Source organism: Nerophis ophidion, linkage group LG06, assembly GCF_033978795.1.
Source record: "Nerophis ophidion isolate RoL-2023_Sa linkage group LG06, RoL_Noph_v1.0, whole genome shotgun sequence".
Taxonomy (NCBI): Eukaryota; Metazoa; Chordata; class Actinopteri; order Syngnathiformes; family Syngnathidae; genus Nerophis; species Nerophis ophidion.
The window spans coordinates 67,208,086-67,228,139 of NC_084616.1; the positions used below are offsets into that span (position 1 = coordinate 67,208,086).

Here is a 20,054-nt window from a genome sequence, read left to right on the forward strand (position 1 = left end):
TTAACCTTGTTGGAGGTACCGAACCCCACCAGTGTCTTAAGAGCATTCACCGAAGCCTTCTTTAGTGAAAAATAAAATGTTGTTTTTTGTCAAATTCAAGACAAAGTTATGTGTGTTTGGTAACACTTTGTTTTGGGGAACATATAAGTAACAAAGACTTAATTTAGAGTTTTTTGGACACTAGGGGAACACATTCAATAAGTATCAAATACTTAATTTAGAGTTATTTGGTAAGGGTTAGGGCCAGGGTTAGGATTATAATAAGGCCATTGCCGGATAAGGCTTTAATAAGTACTTAATAATGACTAGTTAAGAGCCAATATGTTACTAATTTGCATGTTAATAAGCATGTGAATGTATTCCCCTTACTAAAGTATTAGCATGTTTTATTACGGGTGCACAAAATGGACCGTGCATGAAAATCACATGGTTCAACGAACAAAACCAACACAGTGTCAGTAGAAGCATTTACTGTAAGTCTCACCTTAAAACTCATCTGTATACTCTAGCCTTTAAATAGACCTCCTTTTTAGACCAGTTGATCTGCCGCTTCTTTTCTTTCTCCTATGTCCCCCCCTCCCTTGTGGAGGGGGTCCGGTCCGATGACCATGGATGAAGTACTGGCTGTCCAGAGTCGAGACCCAGGATGGACCGCTCGTCGGGACCCAGGATGGACCGCTCGCCTGTATCGATTGGGGACATCTCTACGCTGCTGATCCGCCTCCGCTTGAGATGGTCTCCTGTGGACGGGACTCTCGCTGCTGTCTTGGATCCGCTTTGAACTGAACTCTGGCGGCTGTGTTGGAGCAACTATGGATTGAACTTTCACAGCATCATGTTGGACCCGCTCGACATCCATTGCTTTCGGTCCCCTAGAGGGGCGGGGTTGCCCACATCTGAGGTCCTCTCCAAGGTTTCTCATAGTCAGCATTGTCACTGGCGTCCCACTGGATGTGAATTCTCCCTGCCCACTGGGTGTGAGTTTTCCTTGCCCTTTTGTGGGTTCTTCCGAGGATGTTGTAGTCGTAATGATTTGTGCAGTCCTTTGAGACATTTGTGATTTGGGGCTATATAAATAAACATTGATTGATTGATTGAGTGTCTAAACCCACAACAAATGACACACCTGCAAATCAGTATGACTTCTGCTGTTGCCATATCCGTAATACGCCGATCGGAAGAAGTTTTTATTTACACGATGAGTCGGTGTGCTTTGACCTCCGCCCAACCCCTCAGCCCAAATCACCGAACCCCTAGGGTTCGATCGAACCCTGCTTAAGAACCACTGATCTAATTTCTTTAAAAAAAAATAAACTAATACTAACATTAAATTTAAATAAAATGTATATGTATTGTTACATTTGAACAACTGTATTGTTGATAATAGAGGTAAACTATTGGTATTGCTCATGATCAATACTCCCGTCCAAAGGCAAAACCCAGTAACTAAATTTTGGTCAAAACTGAGCTGATAATAATTTTGGAGTTCCTAGGTGATATGCTTTACATTAGTGTATGCGATATTGTAATTTGTTCCGTGAGTAAGCTGTTACGCACATGGCAGGACCGAGCAACTACCACATAACCGCGTAGATACAACAGAAAAACCTAGTATCTCAAGGGACCAATCGGAGCTTCTTTGTCAGTCGCCTTATTGTCTTTAATGAGACATTTGCACGAATGGGGGCCGACGGTCAACCTGATTATGTGATATTATGGCACGAGGGGATCTTTGGAAGATTGGCCCAGGACGTTGCAAGCACCTTCATTAAATGTATTGTTCTTGATTCTTCCCCTTGCATACTCTTTTGGGCAGATAACTGTGGAGGTCAAAATAAAAACTGGACGCTGTACACGGCTCTTGCCCAAATGTGCAAACGCAGAATGGGGCCCACCCGAGATTGTGATAAAATATCTGGAGAAAGGGCACACGTTCATGAGAGCAGATTCAATCCATGGCTCAATCGGCAAGAAAATGAAAGCTCAAAAAAACATCTATACGTTTGATGACTTTGTAGATCTTTGTAAGACAGCATCAAGATAGATTGGTTTTCCTTTGTTTTCCCAAAATCAACTAGAAGTTAGTTACTAGGTTTTGCCTTTGGACGGGAGAGTAGCGCTTTTCTATTGGTATTTGTATTGCTCCAGTTCCATCCATCCATCCATCCATCCATCTTCTTCCGCTTATCCGAGGTCGGGTCGCGGGGGCAGCAGCCTAAGCAGGGAAGCCCAGACTTCCCTCTCCCCACCCACTTCGTCTAGCTCTTCCCGGGGGATCCCGAGGAGTTCCCAGGCCAGCCGGGTGACATAGTCTTCCCAACGTGTCCTGGGTCTTCCCCGTGGCCTCCTACAGGTTGGACGTGCCCTAAACACCTCCCTAGGGAGGCTTTCGGGTGGCATTTGACCAGATGCCAAAACCACCTCATCTGGCTCCTCTCGATGTGGAGGAGCAGCGGCTTTACTTTGAGCTCCTCCCAGATGGCAGAGCTTCTTACCCTATCTCTAAGGGAGAAACTCATTTCGGCCGCTTGTACCCGTGATCTTATCCTTTCGGTCATGACCCAAAGCTCATGACCATAGGTGAGGATGGGAACGTAGATCGACCGGTAAATTGAGAGCTTTGCCTTCCGGCTCAGCTCCTTCTTCACCCCAACGGATCGGTACAACGTCCGCATTACTGAAGACGGCGCAGCGATCCGCCTGTCGATCTCACGATCCACTCTTCCCCCACTTGTGAACAAGACTCCTAGGTACTTGAACTCCTCCACTTGGGGTAGGGTCTCCTCCCCAACCCGGAGATGGCACTCCACCCTCATCCGGGCGAGAACCGTGGACTCGGACTTGGAGGTGCTGATTCTCATTCCGGTTGCTTCACACTCGGCTGCGAACCGATCCATTGAGAGCTGAAGATCCCGGCCAGATGAAGCCATCAGGACCACATCATCTGCAAAAAGCAGAGACCTAGTCCCGCGGCCACCAAACCGGAACCCCTCAACGCCTTGACTGCGCCTAGAAATTCTGTCCATAAAAGTTATGAACAGAATCGGTGACAAAGGACAGCCTTGGCGGAGTCCAACCCTCACTGGAAACGTGTCCAACTTACTGCCAGCAAGCTCTGACACTGATCAAACAGGGAGCAGACCGCCACAATAAGACAGTCCGGTACCCCATACTCTCTGAGCACTCCCCACAGGACTTCCCGAGGGACACGGTCGAATGCCTTCTCCAAGTCCACAAAGCACATGTAGACTGGTTGGGCAAACTCATATGCACCCTCAAGAACCCTGCCGAGAGTATAGAGCTGGTCCACAATTCCACGACCAGGACGAAAACCACAGTGTTCCTCCTGAATCCGAGGTTCGACTATCCGGCGTAGCCTCCTCTCCAGTACACCTGAATAAACCTTACCGGGAAGGCGGAGGAGTGTGGTCCCCCTTCCTAAAGAGAGGGACCACCACCCCGGTCTGCGAATCCAGAGGTACCGCCCCCGATGTCCACGCAATGCTGCAGAGTCTTGTCAACCAAGACAGCCCCACAGCAAAATATACTCCTCCTATCTTAACCGCGCCCCCAAACACGCCTCCCCCACCCCCCACCTCCCGAAATCGGAGGTTTTAAGGTTGGCAAGTATGATTGTAAAGCTAGTTTCTTGTGAGTGTTTAATCAAAGAATCCAATTTTTTAATGACAATTTGTGCTTTTTTTTATTGAGCACAATTGCAGAATAATCCAACATGGGGCCAAAGAAAGTTGCGAGTGCCAGCACTTTGTTAAACAATGTGAGAAACATCATGAAATTAAAGAAAGGTACCTCTCCCCTGAATTTATCCATTTTTATCATATGTATGTTTTTCACATAGTTTTCTGCAATTAAATAAGAAATATTCTCTATAAAACGTGTTCAACTTTCTCTGTGAATGGAATAGTTTCATTGGATTTAGATAATTCCTTATGGGAAAAAATTGCTTTGGTTTTCGTACGATTCGGTTTCCAACATACCTTTTGAATCAAAAACTTGTGATCTAAAGTTGACAAAGCACTGGTCTGTGCTAAAACTGACCGGTCGCCACTTCAACACGACACAGGCTTGCACTCACTCCCCCCTTCTGTGCATGCCACCCCACTACGGCCACCTAGACCCCCCGCCCCCCTCCGCCGCACCCTTCCCCCTCCCCGCCCCCGTGCACACAGGGGGGCACATTAAGTGACAGAGGCGGATGGCCTTGGCCACGCGGGACGCAGCCGCTGCGCTTGGCCTTAGTGGGACTCGTGGTTCCATGCGCGCCTTCTTCACGTTGGACTTGCCTCGTTCCTCCTTTTTCATTTGAACTCTCCATCTCGTGTGCCACGCCCACTTTTCCTGGAGGGGTCACCTCCTGCTGCGGGAGGATAAGGAGAGGCTGGAGGAGTCCTGCTGGGGCAGGTGTGCTCGGAGGAGAGAGGGAAGAAGGTGGGTGCAAAGTGATGCTCTTGTAGGAAGCGGGAGGGAAGAGGGATCTCCTGAGATCAAGATACAAGTGTGTACAACCTCGCTGGGAACCTTTAAAAAGGGTTGCTAATCTCATGATAGGAAATAAAAACAAATGCAAATGCCTGCCATGAAGCAGTTTTAGTCATTGTAATCACTTTTTCCATAATGCTCATCATTAATTAATTAATTACGTCTTCCAAATAGTTTTTTGCCTACTTTGCCGATGCATGCAGTGAACAGTAAAGTGCTGGCTAATACTGCATAGTTTAGTCCAGTGGTTCTCAAATGGGGGTACGCGTACCCCTGGGGGGACTTGAAGGTATGCTAAGGGGTACGTGAGATTTAAAAAAAATATTCTAAAAATAGCAACAATTCAAAAATCCTTTATAAATATATTCATTGAATAATACTTCAACAAAATATGAATGTAAGTTCACAAACTGTTAAAAGAAATGCAACAATGCAGTATTCAGTGTTGACAGCTAGATTTTTTGTGGACATGTTCCATAAATATTGATGTTAAAGATTTCTTTTTTTGTGAAGAAATGTTTAGAATTAAGTTCATGAATCCAGATGGATCTCTATTACAATCCCCAAAGAGGGCACTTTAAGTTCTATGTGTAGAAATCCTTATTTATAATTGAATCACTTGTTTATTTTAAACAAGTTTTTAGTTATTTTTCCCAATAGTTCAAGAAAGACCACTACAAATGAGCAATATTTTGCACTGTCATACAATTTAATAAATCAGAAACTGATGACATAGTGCTGTATTTTACTTCTTTATCTTTTTTTTTCAACCAGAAATGGTTTGCTCTGATTAGGGGGTACTTGAATTAAAAAAAAAAAGTCCACAGGGGGTACATCACTGAAAAAAGTTTGAGAACCACTGATTTAGTCTTGCAGGTACTGAAATTTTTCCAAAGTCATTGAAGTGTTTGGAGATTTTGCCTTTTATAAATAAAATCAAAATAAAATACAGGTACTGAAATTTTTCCAAAATCATTGAAGTGTTTGGAGATTTTGCCTTTCATAAATAAAATCAAAATAAAATACAGGACTAAGATTTTAGACATAAAAAAAACTTGTTAGTGAACTGTGTAACAATACATTATAACAATGGGAACAAAATAATGCAACAAGTCCCTTTTATTACATGAATACAGTTGTACAAAATAAATAAAAAGTATTGTAAGCTTTCATTGAAATCATTTAAATCCCTCCTCCAACTTTTGCCATGAGCTAATGAACAATAAATACATATAATAGTATCAACAAGATGAAAAAAACACAAATAATTTCAAAAGTGAACGATGAGAAGTCAAACATATTAATCTCATCACATTGTATCCGTCGAATACTATTTCTAAGCTTAATGTCGATTGTTGGATGGATCTTCCAAGTATCCTCCGAGTAAAACACGTTTTCTTTTGTCAGACTTACAAGCTTTGGAACATAACAGCTGCCTTACGAAAACCGCAAATGTTGTTTCTCATGAGGATAATGTACATCTTGCAATTTTGACTTTCTGATCAATTTTGCATTGCTCACACATGATCATGTCACGGTGACACCAGATGAGAGTGCACAGGTCAGACGTCCAAATATAAACGAGCGATTAAATGAGAGAATGTCAGCTGGCCGCCGGTCTTCAAAAGGTTTTTGTGGCGCAAAACAGTTGGCCGAGAGTTAACTGTTTGACTGTTTGAGCACAAAGACCTCTGAGCCATCAATAGTTGACGTCAGCGCTGGGACAATGTCCATCTGGCAGCTTCTCTATTATGTCAGGATGGATGGCATTCGGTCACGTGACCGCATCATGTACAGGTCTATATGCACGTGCATGCATCTAAAAAAGTACTTACGAGCTAGGAGGCCCCAGAAAACATCTTTGATTGATTGGCTGATAGAAGCCTTTATTAGTAGATTGCACAGTACAGTACATACAGTGGGGCAAAAAAGTAATTAGTCAACCACCGATTGTGCAAGTTCTCCCACTTAAAATGATGGCAGAGGTCTGTAATTTTCATCATAGGTACACTTCAACTGTGAGAGACAGAATGTGAAAAAAGAATCCAGGAATTCACATTGTAGGAATTTTAAAGAATTTATTTTTAAATTATGGTGGAAAATAATTATTTGGTCAACCATTCAAAGCTCTCACTAATGGAAGGGGGTTTTGGCTCAAAATCTCACGATACATGGAGACATTCATTCTTTCCTTAACACGGATCAATCGTTCCGTCCCCTTAGCAGAAAAACAGCCCCAAAGCATGATGTTTCCACCCCCATGTGTCACAGTAGGTGTGGTGTTCTTGGGATGCAACTGAGTATTCTTCTTCCTCCAAACACGACGAGTTGAGTTTATACCAAAATGGATACATGGATGATACAGCAGAGGATTGGGAGAATGTCATGTGGTCAGGTGAAACCAAAATAGAACTTTTTTGTATAAACTCAACTCGTCGTGTTTGGAGGAAGAAGAATACTAAGTTGCATCCCAAGAACACCACACCTACTGTGAAGCATGGGGGTGGAAACATCATGCTTTGGGGCTGTTTCTCTGCTAAGGGGACAGAAGGATTTATCCGTGTTAAGGAAAGAATGAATGTGGCCATGTATCGTGAGATTTTGAGCCAAAACCTCCTTCCGTCAGTGAGAGCTTTGAATGGTTGACCAAATACTTATTTTCCACCATAATTTACAAATAAATTCTTAACAATTCCTACAATGTGAATTCCTGTTTTTTTTTTTCACATTCTGTCTCTCACAGTTGAAGTGTACCTATGATGAAAATTACAGACCTCTGTCATCATTTTAAGTGGGAGAACTTGCACAACCGGTGGCTGACTAAATACTTTTTTGCCCCCAATTGACCACTAAATGGCAACACCCGAATAAGTTTTTCCACTTGTTTAAGTCGGGGCCCATGTTAATTGATTCATGGTATATCCATAGGAGACAACTTCAGGCACATTTCACCTTGTTCTTCATTGAAGGGAGAAGTATGATAAGGATTTTTAATACTCATCTATTAAAAACACAACTCTTTCCTGGGAAGGTCTCATACAGAAAAATTGGAGGATGAAATACATTGCAAACGTTTATAGCAATACTGTATATGTTAAGCTTCTGAACAGAAAATTTTAACTCTGTGTTATAGCTGACAAAACTAATTATTATGCAAAAAAATATTGCATAATCTATTTATCCTAAACTTATGTCAAGGAAAAATAAAAACTAGGTGCTGGACAAAAATGGCCACTGCACTTTGGACCTGCTTGCAGAGGGAGCTCCCTCTGCAGTGGAAACTTGTGCTTTGCATAACAGGGATATCTGTTTCCGAAGTTTGTAACTCTGGCAAAACAAAAATCAACCACCAACTGCAGATAATGTTGGTTCTTAGGAGGATATACTGGCATAAAGTTGTTTGATTAGAAACCAGGCAGAAGAAAAGTAACGCAGGTCAAGCTGCAGAAAACTTTGGCATGCAGAAAACTTATGAACCAGCACTGGGGGATGTAGCAAGGTGGAATTAAATAGAACTAAATATCAATGAGGAATAAGTGTGCTGGCAGGTAAAGGTGCTAGTAAACACAGAGACCAAACAGGAAATACCACCAAAACAAGAGCACCAGGAACGAGGTCCAAGATGACAAAGCGGATCATGACATTATGTTGGCAGAGATGATAATGAGCAGACAGGGAGGAGAGGATGGCTGCCATCATACCTTGCTAAAAGTTTTTTCCCAATAATAATAATAAAACATTTTATTTATAAGGCACATTTCTGGGCACTCAAGGTCACCGTACAAAATCAAAACTATAAAATCAAATTGGATAAAAACAACAATAATTAAAGCTGCAAGCAGCGTTGGTCGGGTCCGCTTTGGCTGCTGCCCCCGTGACTCAAGCCCTGGTCTTAGTCAGACCTACATAGAGGTTTTTGTTTCATGTCTCTATGACATACTTAACAGAAGTTACAAGCAGTTTTGTCTGTGTTTTTTCCTAGGGGGCGCTAGAGCGCAATTTGGATTGTTGGGTTTTTTTTTTTTTATTAGATGGCAATTTTCTCCAGTCCTGGTGTGGGTGTAAAATTTGGTGAGTTTTGAAGCATGTTAAGGGGGTCAAATTAAAGCTCGGCGTTTCTGGATGTTGTTGATAAATTGCTTTCGCTTTGCATAGTAGAGCTTTAACTTGCACTTAGAAGCATTTTAAGGGGGTCAAATTACAGCTCAAAGAGGCAAAACTGACATATTTTAGGAAACTTTGCGCAGGGGTTCTTTGAAGACGCGTAAAATCAAAACCGGAGCAGTAATCAAAACTCTCTGGATAACTTTTAACCAGAAGGGTTCAATCTCTCTCCTGTGCGAGTTTGAAGCCGAAACGACAAACACGCTCAGAGGAGATAATGTTTGAAGAAAGGTGACCGGTTTTTACAAAACTTTTGTTTTGAAGGGGAGATTGCAAACTTCCTGTTGATTTTTGTTGGGAGTTGTCAATCTATGAAATATAGGCCTAAGTGAGAACTACATAGAGGTTTTTGTTTCATGTCTCTCCAACATTCCTACCGGAAGTCACAAGCAGTTTTGTCTGTGTTTTCTTCCTAGAAGCAGTTTTTCCTGTGTTTTATTCAAAAATTGTTGTAGAGCGCAATTTTCAGTTTTGTGTTTTTTTATTTTTTTTTTATTAGATCTCAATTTTAGCCAGTCCTGATGTGTGTGTCAAGTTTTTGTGAATTTTAAAGCACTTTAAGGGGGTCAAATTACAGCGCAAAGAGGCCAAAATAGCATTTTTTGCGAACATTTTGCTTTGAATGGGTTTTTGCAAAATGTTTGTTGATTTTTGCCCTAGAAGGTAAAATTATGAAATCTAGGTCTAAGTCAGCCCTACATAGAGGTTTTTGTTTCATGTCTGTACGACATTCCTAACAGAAGTTACAAGCAGTCTGTTTTTTTTTGGGCCATGTACTGCTTGCCTGTGTATCGGCTGGGGACATCTCTGCGCTGCTGATCCGCCTCCGCTTGGGATGCTTTCCTGCTGGCTCCGCTGTGAACGGGACTCTCGCTGCTGTGTTGGATCCGCTTTGGACTGGACTCTCGCGACTGTGTTGGATCCATTATGGATTGAACTTTCTCAGTATCATGTTAGACCCGCTCGACATCCATTGCTTTCCTCCTCTCCAAGGTTCTCATAGTCATCATTGTCACCGATGTCCCACTGAGTGTGAGTTTTCCTTGCCCTTATGTGGGCCTACCAAGGATGTCGTAGTGGTTTGTGCAGCCCTTTGAGACACTAGTGATTTAGGGCTATATAAGTAAACATCGATTGATTGATTGATTGATTTTTCCTAGGGGGCGCTAGAGCGCATTTTTTATTTTTGGGGTTTTGTTTTTTTATTAGATGGCAATTTTCGCCGAGGTGAGTTTTGAAGCATGTTCAGGGGATCAAATTACAGTTCGAAGAGGCGGCTGAATAATAATCAATCAATCAATCAATCAATCAATGTTTACTTATATAGCCCTAAATCACTAGTAAAGAAAGAATAAAACCTTACAGTTTCAATAGGGTCCTTTGGCCTCCTTTGGAGTCCTTTTGCAATGGGCCTGGCGGACCCTAATAACAACAAAGATAGATAAGATAGGATGATTAAGGTAGGTGTGTTTTGAGTCTTGACTTGAAGAGGGATATTGAGTCCAAGTTGCGAAGGTCTGGTGGTAATGAGTTCCAAAGATGTGGGGCAGAGTGGCTGAAAGCTCGGGCACCCATGGTGGACAGTTTAAATAAGGGGACAGTGAGATGGATGGATGAAGAGGATCTTAGGGATTGTGAGAGCGTGGCGACATGGATCAGGTCAGAGAGATATGATGGAGAAAGGTTATGGATGCCTTTGAAAGTGAGGAGAATTATTTTAAAGTGGATACGATGTTTGGTGGGTAGCCAGTGGAGTTGCTGCAGAACAGGGGTGATGTGCTGGATTGAAGGAGGTCTGGTGATTATCCGGGCTGCAGAGTTCTGGAGAAGCTGAAGTTTGTGAAGTGACTTGTGAGGGAGACCAAACAGGAGAGAGTTGCAATAGTCCAGGCGAGAGGTGACCCGGCTATGGACTAATATGGCAGCAGTATGTGGGGTAAGGGATGGACGAAGACGATTAATGTTCCGTAGGTGAAAGTAAGCAGACCGGGTAATGCTGTTTATGTGGGCTTGGAAGGAAGTGAATAGTGTTTCTCACCTTCTACATCAGGGGTAGGGAACCTATGGCTCGCGAGCCAGATGTGGCTCTTTCGATGACTACATCTGGCTCTCGGATAAATCTGAGCTGACATTGCTTAACATGATAAGTGATGACTGATTCCACTTGTAATCACAAAAATAACGTTCAAAAAATAAAACATTCTCATGCATTTTTATTCCATCCATCCGTTTTCTACCGCGCCTGTTCAAGAAGTTGCGAAATGGTAAGAAGTTATTTATTTATTATTGGTTAGTGTGGGGATAGCCCCTCTTGGGGTTCTTTAGACCACAAAGCACCAAAATGAGAGCCTGTTTCAGGGTTACAATATTGTTTTATTTTTCAATAAGTCTTTCAGTTGCTTTCCAGCAATTGTATTTTTCTTTTTCGTTCTCGCTCGCGCTCCGGCTCCAGCCCCAACCCTGTCTCTCCTCCTGGCTGCTGCTTATAACAGAGCGACAAGTGATTAGATTATCAAGGCCCAGGTGGACCATCTACGCACCTGTCGCTGATTTCGAGGCCTGTCCTGGCACACCCCAGTTCGCTGCAGGCCCGCAGGCCACGCCCCCTCCGCAGTTAGCTTCAGAATAACAATGTTATTACAAAGAATAATAGACCTCTTATACCCTAGAAATGTTGGTCTTACTTAAAAATGCACGCGTTTAGTTGTTTTCAGTGTTAAAAAAAATATTATATGGCTCTTACGGAAATACATTTTGAAATATTTGGCTTTTTGGATCTCTCAGCAAAAAAGGTTCCGGACTCCTGTTCTACATCAAAGCCATGGTACTCGCATGCTCCCAAGGTGGATTATTTTGCAGTCGGACTCAATAGAAAATGTACGGACAATGTGGAATTCTATGCTTGGGACTCATTTGTTATGTAACATGATTGTCCATACTTGAACTGAAGCTGTAAATGAAAATCGGGACAATATTTTGGTAACAAATGTTCGTCAAACAAAAACTGGGGCGTACAAAAACCGAGGTACTACTGTAATTGAAGTTTTAAAATTCCACCAGAAATGTTGTTTTGTTGAGTTTGGTTTGTGTTATGTTACTAGCAGACACACACATTACGGACTATTTTACAGTAAGAACAGTTCTTGTGGCCCTTTGGTGGATCAGATGCACTGGAGTAGAGAACGCTATTGTAAGTGTGTGTGTGTGTGTGTGTATGTGTGTGTGTGTGTGCGCGTGTGTATGGGTTGATCCCAGGCAAACATTTGCCCTCCTCAGCATTCCTGGGATGTGATGAGTCCAGCATTCAACAGGGACAACCTGTTATCCACTCTTTCACTTCCCACACATGGCCAGCCATTGTCTGCTGACCAGCCAGCACACACACACACACACACACACGCACACACACACACACACACACACACACACACACACACACACACACACACACACACACACCCGCGCATGTGCAAATTCTTGCAACTGTTGACATGAGCAAGTTTTGTAAAGTTGATTTTTTAACAGTAGCATGCATGCATGCATTTCTTTTATTTCCTAATGCAAATTATTCACAAAGAGTGTGTGTGTTTATGTGTGTGTGTCTGTGTTAATTAATGAAAGTACCAATGATTGTCACACACACGAGGTGTGCTGAAATTTGTCCTCTGCATTTGACCCATCCCCTCGATCGCCCCCTGGGAGGTGAGGGCAGCAGTGGGCATCGCCCGGGAATCATTTTGGGTGATTTAACCCCCAATTCCAACCCTTGATGCTGATTGCCAAGCAGGGAGGTAATGGGTCCCATTTTTTATAGTCTTTGGTATGACTTTGCCGGGGTTTGAACCCACAACCTATCGATTTCAGGGCGGACACTCCAACCACTAGGCCACTGTGTGTGCATGTGTGTTCTTGTATTTCTACCCTTCTTGAGACATCAACAAGAAAAAGTACCTTCCAAATGAGGACCTGTGAACAAGTTAGGACATAAATCATGGCCCCAATACGGAAAACCATTGTATCTAATAGAGAATGTCTCATTTGCACCCCTGGTGATGAAATCTATGAAAATTAGGGTGGTCCCAAAAAGGAGGGATTTTTCAAATTGACTGTGTTTTAAAAGTGCTCCTCTTCTGGTCAACATACGAAATAACAAGTGTGTGTAATAAAATTAAGTATTTCCCCTCAGGCCAACAGATGTCATAACAAGTGTGTGTAACAAATTGAAATGCGCCTCCTTTGGCCAAAATTCAGAGGAATAAATAAATATGTACCATATTTCCTTGAATTGCTAATTAATTTAAAACCTCTTCTCACTACTGCGCCTACCAAAGGCATGCGGTAAAAGTAAGCATGCGCTAATTATTTCAAAAACTCTTCTCACTCCGGTATTTACCAAAGGTATGCAGTAACAATTTGAGTGTGATGTAAGCTTGGACTTTAAATCCTACTGAATAGCTCTTTATCTTCTTCCCTTTATGCGATTTCAAATTACCGGTATTGAAATCAGCCTCTTCCATTTTGAAAATGATGACAGGGGGAGTGTCACTCGTGATGTCACGAGTTTGACCAGGCGGTAATACTAGGCATGCGCTAATTATTTTGGGAAGCGAGTTTGGCCCGGCAGTAATTCAAGGCAGGCGCATACTATATGCCCTGCGGCAATTCAAGGAAATACGGTATATATATATATACTGTAATACCTAAAGTAAATTAATTGCAGTCTTTTTCTCACAATGTGTCGACGTTTTTCTTATAAAAATTGGGAACAATTTCTCATACGTTTCCGTTTCTGTAATATTGTAATATCTTCTCGTAAGATTATTACTTTTTTTTTGTAAAATGGTTACTTTTTATTGCAAAATGGTGAACTTTGTAATCTAAAAGTCTGACTTTTATCACAATATTGCCAATTCTTTTGTTGTTCTTGTAAATACTGACATTTTGTGAGAAAAATTCCAATTATTATTATGATATTGATAACATTTTTAAGTTTTCTTATAAAATTGTGGCTTGTCAAGTAAAATTATGACTATTTTCATAAAATTGCCAACATTTTGAGTTTTTCTTGTAAAATTGCGATTTTTTTTTGTAAAATTTAAACTTTTTTCATAACATTTCACAAATGTTAAGTTTTTCTTGGGAAATTTTGAACTTCTTCTTGTGAAATTCCAACTACTTTTTCAAAACGCACTTTTTCATATGTGCATAGTATGTATATATTATTAATGTTGTAAATGCAAATCTTTATATATCTAGAAAAGGTGGTCTGAAAGAGGTAGGCATTTTTCAGAGGTCTCAAGAAGGTAATAAATACAAGAATGTGTGTGTGTGTGTGTTTGCGCAAATGGAGGCATGATGCTGATGCTGCTGCTGCTGTGTGTGTAAGTGTGTGTTCATGTGGAAGTATGTATGTACACACACACACACACACACATATATATATACGTATATATATATATATATATATATATATATATATATATATACATATATATATATATATATATATATATATATATATATATATAAATCTGAGATATATGTATATATATACAGAAGTACATATATATATATACATATATATACACACGCATATATATATATATATACATATATATATATATATATATATATATATGTATATATATATATGCACATATATATCTCCATCCATTCATTTTCTAACGCTTATTCCCCATTGGGGTCGCGGGGGGCGCTGGTGCCTATCTCAGCTACAATCGGGCGGAAGGCGGGTACACCCTGGACAATTATATATATATATATATATATATGTATATATATATATATATATATATATATATATATATATATATATATATATATATATATATATATATATATATATATATTATATATATATATATATATATACATCAATATATATATATATATATACATATATATATATATATACATATATATATATATATCTACACGGGACGGCGTGGCGCAGTGGGAGAGTGGCCGTGCGCAACCCGAGGGTCACTGGTTCAAATCCCACCTAGAACCAACCTCGTCATGTCCGTTGTGTCCTGAGCAAGACCCTTCACCCTTGCTCCTGATGGGTGCTGGTTGGCGCCTTGCATGGCAGCTCCCTCCATCAGTGTGTGAATGTGTGTGTGAATGGGTAAATGTGGAAGTAGTGTCAAAGCGCTTTGAGTACCTTGAAGGTAGAAAAGCGCTATACAAGTACAACCCATTTATCATTTACACATATATACATACAAACCCTGTTTCCACATGAGTTGGGAAATTGTGTTAGATGTAAATATAAACGGAATACAATGATTTGTAAATCCTTTTCAACCCATATTCAATTGAATGCACTACAAAGAGCTTCAGTCGTTCAACAGTCCGAGGTCTCTGCCGTCGTATTTTACGCTTCATAATGCGCCACGCATTTTTGATGGGAGACAGCTCTGGACTGCAGGCGGACCAGGAACGTACCCGCACTCTTTTTTTATGAAGCCACGCTGTTGTAACACTTGTTTTGCTGAAATAAACAGGGGCGTCCATGATAACGTTGTTTGGATGACAACATATGTTGTTCCAAAACATGTAAGGACATTTCAGAATTAATGGTGCCTTCAGAGATGAGTAAGTTACCCATGCCTAGGGCACTAATACACCCCCATACCATCACAGATGCTGGCTTTTGAACTTTGCGCCTATAACAATCCGAATGGTTATTTTACTCTTTGTTCTGGAGGACACCACATCCTCTGTTTCCAAATATAATTTGAAATGTGGACCCGCCAGACCACAGAACACCTTTCCACTTTGCATCAGTCCTATTTAGGTGAGCTCGGGTCCAGCCAAGCCGGCGGCGTTTCAGAATATTGTTGATAAATGTGTTTGGCTTTGCATAGCAGAGTTTTAACGTGCATTTACAAATGTAGCGACCAACTGTAGCTACTGACAGTGGTTTTATTAAGTGTTCCTGAGCCCATGTGGTGATATCCTTTACACATTGATGTCGGTTTTTGATGCAGTACCGCCCGAGGGATCAAAAGTCTGTAATATCGTCGCTTACGTGCAGTGATTTCTCCAGATTCTATGAACTTTTTGATGATTTTACGGACCGTAGATGGTAAAATCCCTAAATACCTTGCAATAGCTTATTGACAAATGTTGTTCTAAAACTGTTTGACAATTTGCTTACAAAGTGGTGACCCTCACCCCATTCTTGTTTGTGAATTACTTAGCATTTCATGGAAGCTGCTTTTATACCCAATCATGGCAACCCAACTGTTCCCAATTAGCCTGCACACCTGTGGGATGTTCCATATAAGTTTTTTGATGAGCATTCCTCAACTTCATCAGTATTCATTGCTACCTTTCCCAACTTCTTTGTCACGTGTTGCTGGCATCAAATTCTAAAGTTAATGATTATCTGCGGAAAAAAAAAAGTTTATCTGTTTGAACATCAAATATGTTTTCTTTGTAGCATATTCAACTGAATATGGGTTGAAAATGATTTGCAAATCATTGTATTCCGTTTATATTTACATGTAACACAATTTTTCAACTCATATGGAAATGGGGTTTGTACAATAGCCTGATCCCTGACCATAAAGCAACTTGCTCCACTTTTCAGGTAATAATTCACAGTCAAAGTAATTGAGAACGTGCGATCAAAATAAATTCCACAATTAGGATGCGTTTATACATGAGTCATGTGATAATGTTTTGTGATTAACGGCATTAGTTAAAGCGCTAACTTTGACAGCCCTTATATATATATATATATATATATATATATTTATATATGTAACATAATTCATGGTAAATGCATTCTTAACTTGACCCCTTTAATTGTATTTTAAATGTAGTTTGAGTTTAACAAATAATTATAATATTTAATATAATATTCATCCGTCCAGTTTTTTCCACTTGTCTCTTTCGGGTTCGCGGGGGGTGCTGGAGCCTATCCCAGCTGCACTCGAGCAGAATGCAGGGTACTCCCTGGACAAGTCGCCACCCCATGGAAGGGCCAACACAGATAGACAAACAACATTTACACTCACATTAACACACTCGGGCCAATTTAATGTTGTCAATTAACCTATCCATCCATCCATCTATCCATTTTCTACCGCTTGTCCCGTTCGGGGATGCTGGAGCTTATCTCAGCTGCATTCGGGCGGAAGACGAGGTACACCCTGGACAAGTCACCACCTCATCGCAGGGCCAACACAGATAGACAGACAACATTCACACTCACATTCACAAACTAGTGTTGCAATTTAGTGTTGCCAATCAACCTATCTACTGATTGAAAATCATTGAAACGTATTGAGTGTCATTATCTCGGTATTTTCACTAGAGGGCGCACCTCACACATCTGTCTGTATTAGTTTCCTATTAGGTGGTTTATTAGAGCCCTTATATCATACTAACTAAGCTGACTAAAATCCAGAAAAATATCACATTTTGTTATTTCAGATATAAACTTTAGGTATGTTATATTTTTTTCAGACATGCATCACATGGTTACAATAGCACAATTCAAGGAGATGGAAGAAGCATGTCTAATTAAATCTACATACTGTCTATGCAGCAGAGTGTCCCTTAAAATGTAACATTCTAAATTTACCCTACATCACCCATTGTTTCATCTGTAATGATTTTTCTTATTTTTAACAATATTTGGTTTACACAGTTTCACATATTATTATAATGATTTCCAATTTTCCGGCTGAATATACTTTCTGATTCAAAGTTGACACAATCCTATGCTTTCTTTAAAATGCTGCCTGAAAAGTAATGAACATCTCATCAAATTGTTTTCCTGAAAGATTTAAATGGTAGACTGAACAAAAAGTTGTTAAACTGTGCCGCACCTCTTGGTCTTTCATCCGTCACCTATGTTCTAGAACATATTGAATGAATGTATGAGTGAATGACTTAGTTGACACTGCTGAGTTTTGTAATGAGTTACAATGTCTTTTAATGGGTGTTGTTGATAAGAAAGATGCATTCAAGAGCAGGGGACAAAATAGGCCCTTTTCCATCATAAGGACTTTTTCATGGACTTTCCCCTGGTGTTTTCGCCCAAAACTATTCTAGACTTAGTTCTTCATGAACCTTTCAGAGTTCCTCCTAGCTCAGTGGCAATTTTCCAATCCACCCAGAACCTTTTTGGGTATAGGCTGCGCTGTCGAATGCGGATTGGATGAACACAATTCCTTAAACTTCTTTTCCGTTTGGAAAATAGGTTTTTTATGTCTTATTTCATATATATTTGTATTACAACAAACTTAAAAATGGACAGGAAGAACAATTTTTGTGGGGCATTTTTGTGCTGAAGAATGCTGATCAGTGGAACTATTTTAGAGGGTTTTTACTCAGCCATAGTCTTTTAAACTATGCAATTTGTTGTTTATTTGTTCCTACAAACTTCATTTCGTTATGCGAAGCTACAAGAAGTGCACGGACTGTTTTAAAAGGTATTTACGGAGGAGTACGAAGCCGGACTCGAAGCTGCGACCTCGTTTGCTTACTACTCGGACTTTGTTGGATAAATGTGAAAAAAAGGAGGAGGCACATGACTGGAACGAAGGTAAATAATATCAGATATTAACTACTTACTTTATTACAATATGTAAAAGTTGTCAGTGACACTCCATTTGTGTAGTTATTAGCGGCAACCCAAGTGAACAGAATGCTAATGCTAATAGCTAATACTAAAGCCAAATGGGTTTGTGTTGTTGGCGTGAGATAAACACTGACATTTATTATTTATATATTGTTATTTACAGCTGAAATGGACCAAAAAGAATCACCTGAACTTCATGAATTCATAATTTACAGAGAGGATGACTTTCTGACTGTTGGACATTGCGGACAAAAGCCTGACTTCAAGAAAGACCACTACAAATTAGCAATATTTTGCACAGTTATACAATTTAATAAATCAGAAACTGATGACATAGTGCTGTATTTTACTTCTTCATCTCTTTTTTAAACCAAATATGCTTTGCTCTGATAAGGGGGTACTTGAATTAAAAAAAATGTTCACAGGGGGTACATCACTGAAAAAAGGTTGAGAACCACTGATCTAGACGTTATTCTACACACCAAAACGGATGAAAACTTTAAAAAGTTTGGAGGCCAACATTTTTTTTGTTTGTGGCTGGGTCAAGGAAATTTGTATTAAGACTCTCCCGGATAAATATGCATGGTTTTTGCCCAGGTACGGTTGTATTTCATGATTTAACATACCGCGTTTGTGTTTGTTGCCTTGTTGTCAATGGACGTGCCGTTTACTCGAAAGCGTGTTTTTCCCTATCTTTCTGAAAATACAACTACAAATTTAAACATTCTGCATCTGCTGAATGCTTGAATTTTGATTGCTGCTTTTGGTGCTTTACAAAACACTCGCAGGAAAAATTTGTTTGAAGAAAAACTAATAATATCAAGAACTGAACATTAAATGTATTAAACAAACCTTTAATGAAGTGCGTTCTTACACTTTCCCGCCCTTCTGGAATACCTCTTAAGGAACTCTGATAAAATGTTTGTCCTTTTTGCGATTTGAATGGTTTGTACAGCCGAAAACAACGCCAGCACAGGTCAGTTTTCTTTGAGAGTGTCTAAATGGCGCTGAGTACCCATCGAGAGCAGTCGCTGGCTTTTAGAAATATTGTTTGAAAAACAATACAATCGTAGTGCATATAAAAAGAGTATTTTTTATTAAGTAACATAATAATAACATAAAGCATCTACCTTTCCCGAAGACGAAAGAGGACTTCCAAATCCTTTTTAGTCTGTTCTGATTGGCGTTACCGAAAAGGGATGTCTGGTCAACCAGGCTGGTAGAGCAGCAAGTAATAGCTTTGAAAAATGGGATATTCCTTGTTAATTTATTCATCACAATCAGTGTAGTGGGGAAGGAGAGTGGACACTTTCAAACAATTTCACTCATATTTGGTTAAGTCAAAAACGCAAATGGAGTTTTGTTGGCGCTTATTGGATGTTTTCTTCTTAGCTTTTATGGGTGGAATAGAGGACATTTATTTACGAGTTAGAATGCACAAAAAAAAAATGATGAGAACGATGTCATGTTTTTCATAATGATTGTGAACGAAAAACAGCAGTTCCCCTTTAAACTGTACCAAGACTGATCGTTTACATTTTAATACTGTCAAAATGGGCCTAAAACAGTTTGATTTATGCAAATGTTTGTTTGTTTGTTTGTTAAACATTGTGCTTTTTATGAAGAGCCCAACAGAATATGAACGCAAACACTCTTTTACATAGACACACACACACACACACACACACACACACACACACACACACACACACACACACACACACACACACTCTTAAAAAGTAAAAGTAAGTATCAAAAAGTAATTGAATTA

The 20,054-nt window shown here is 40.2% G+C and overlaps 1 protein-coding gene across 1 annotated transcript in view; it reads left to right on the forward strand.

Moving 5' to 3' along the window:
- The first annotated feature begins 4,386 nt into the window (after positions 1–4,386).
- Positions 4,387–20,054, forward strand: part of LOC133555151 (gap junction alpha-3 protein-like) — a 40,983-nt gene continuing 25,315 nt past the window's right edge. The window contains exon 1 of the mRNA XM_061904672.1: positions 4,387–4,449. The gene's annotated coding sequence lies outside the window, so the exon portion shown is untranslated. The remainder of the gene's footprint in view (positions 4,450–20,054) is intronic.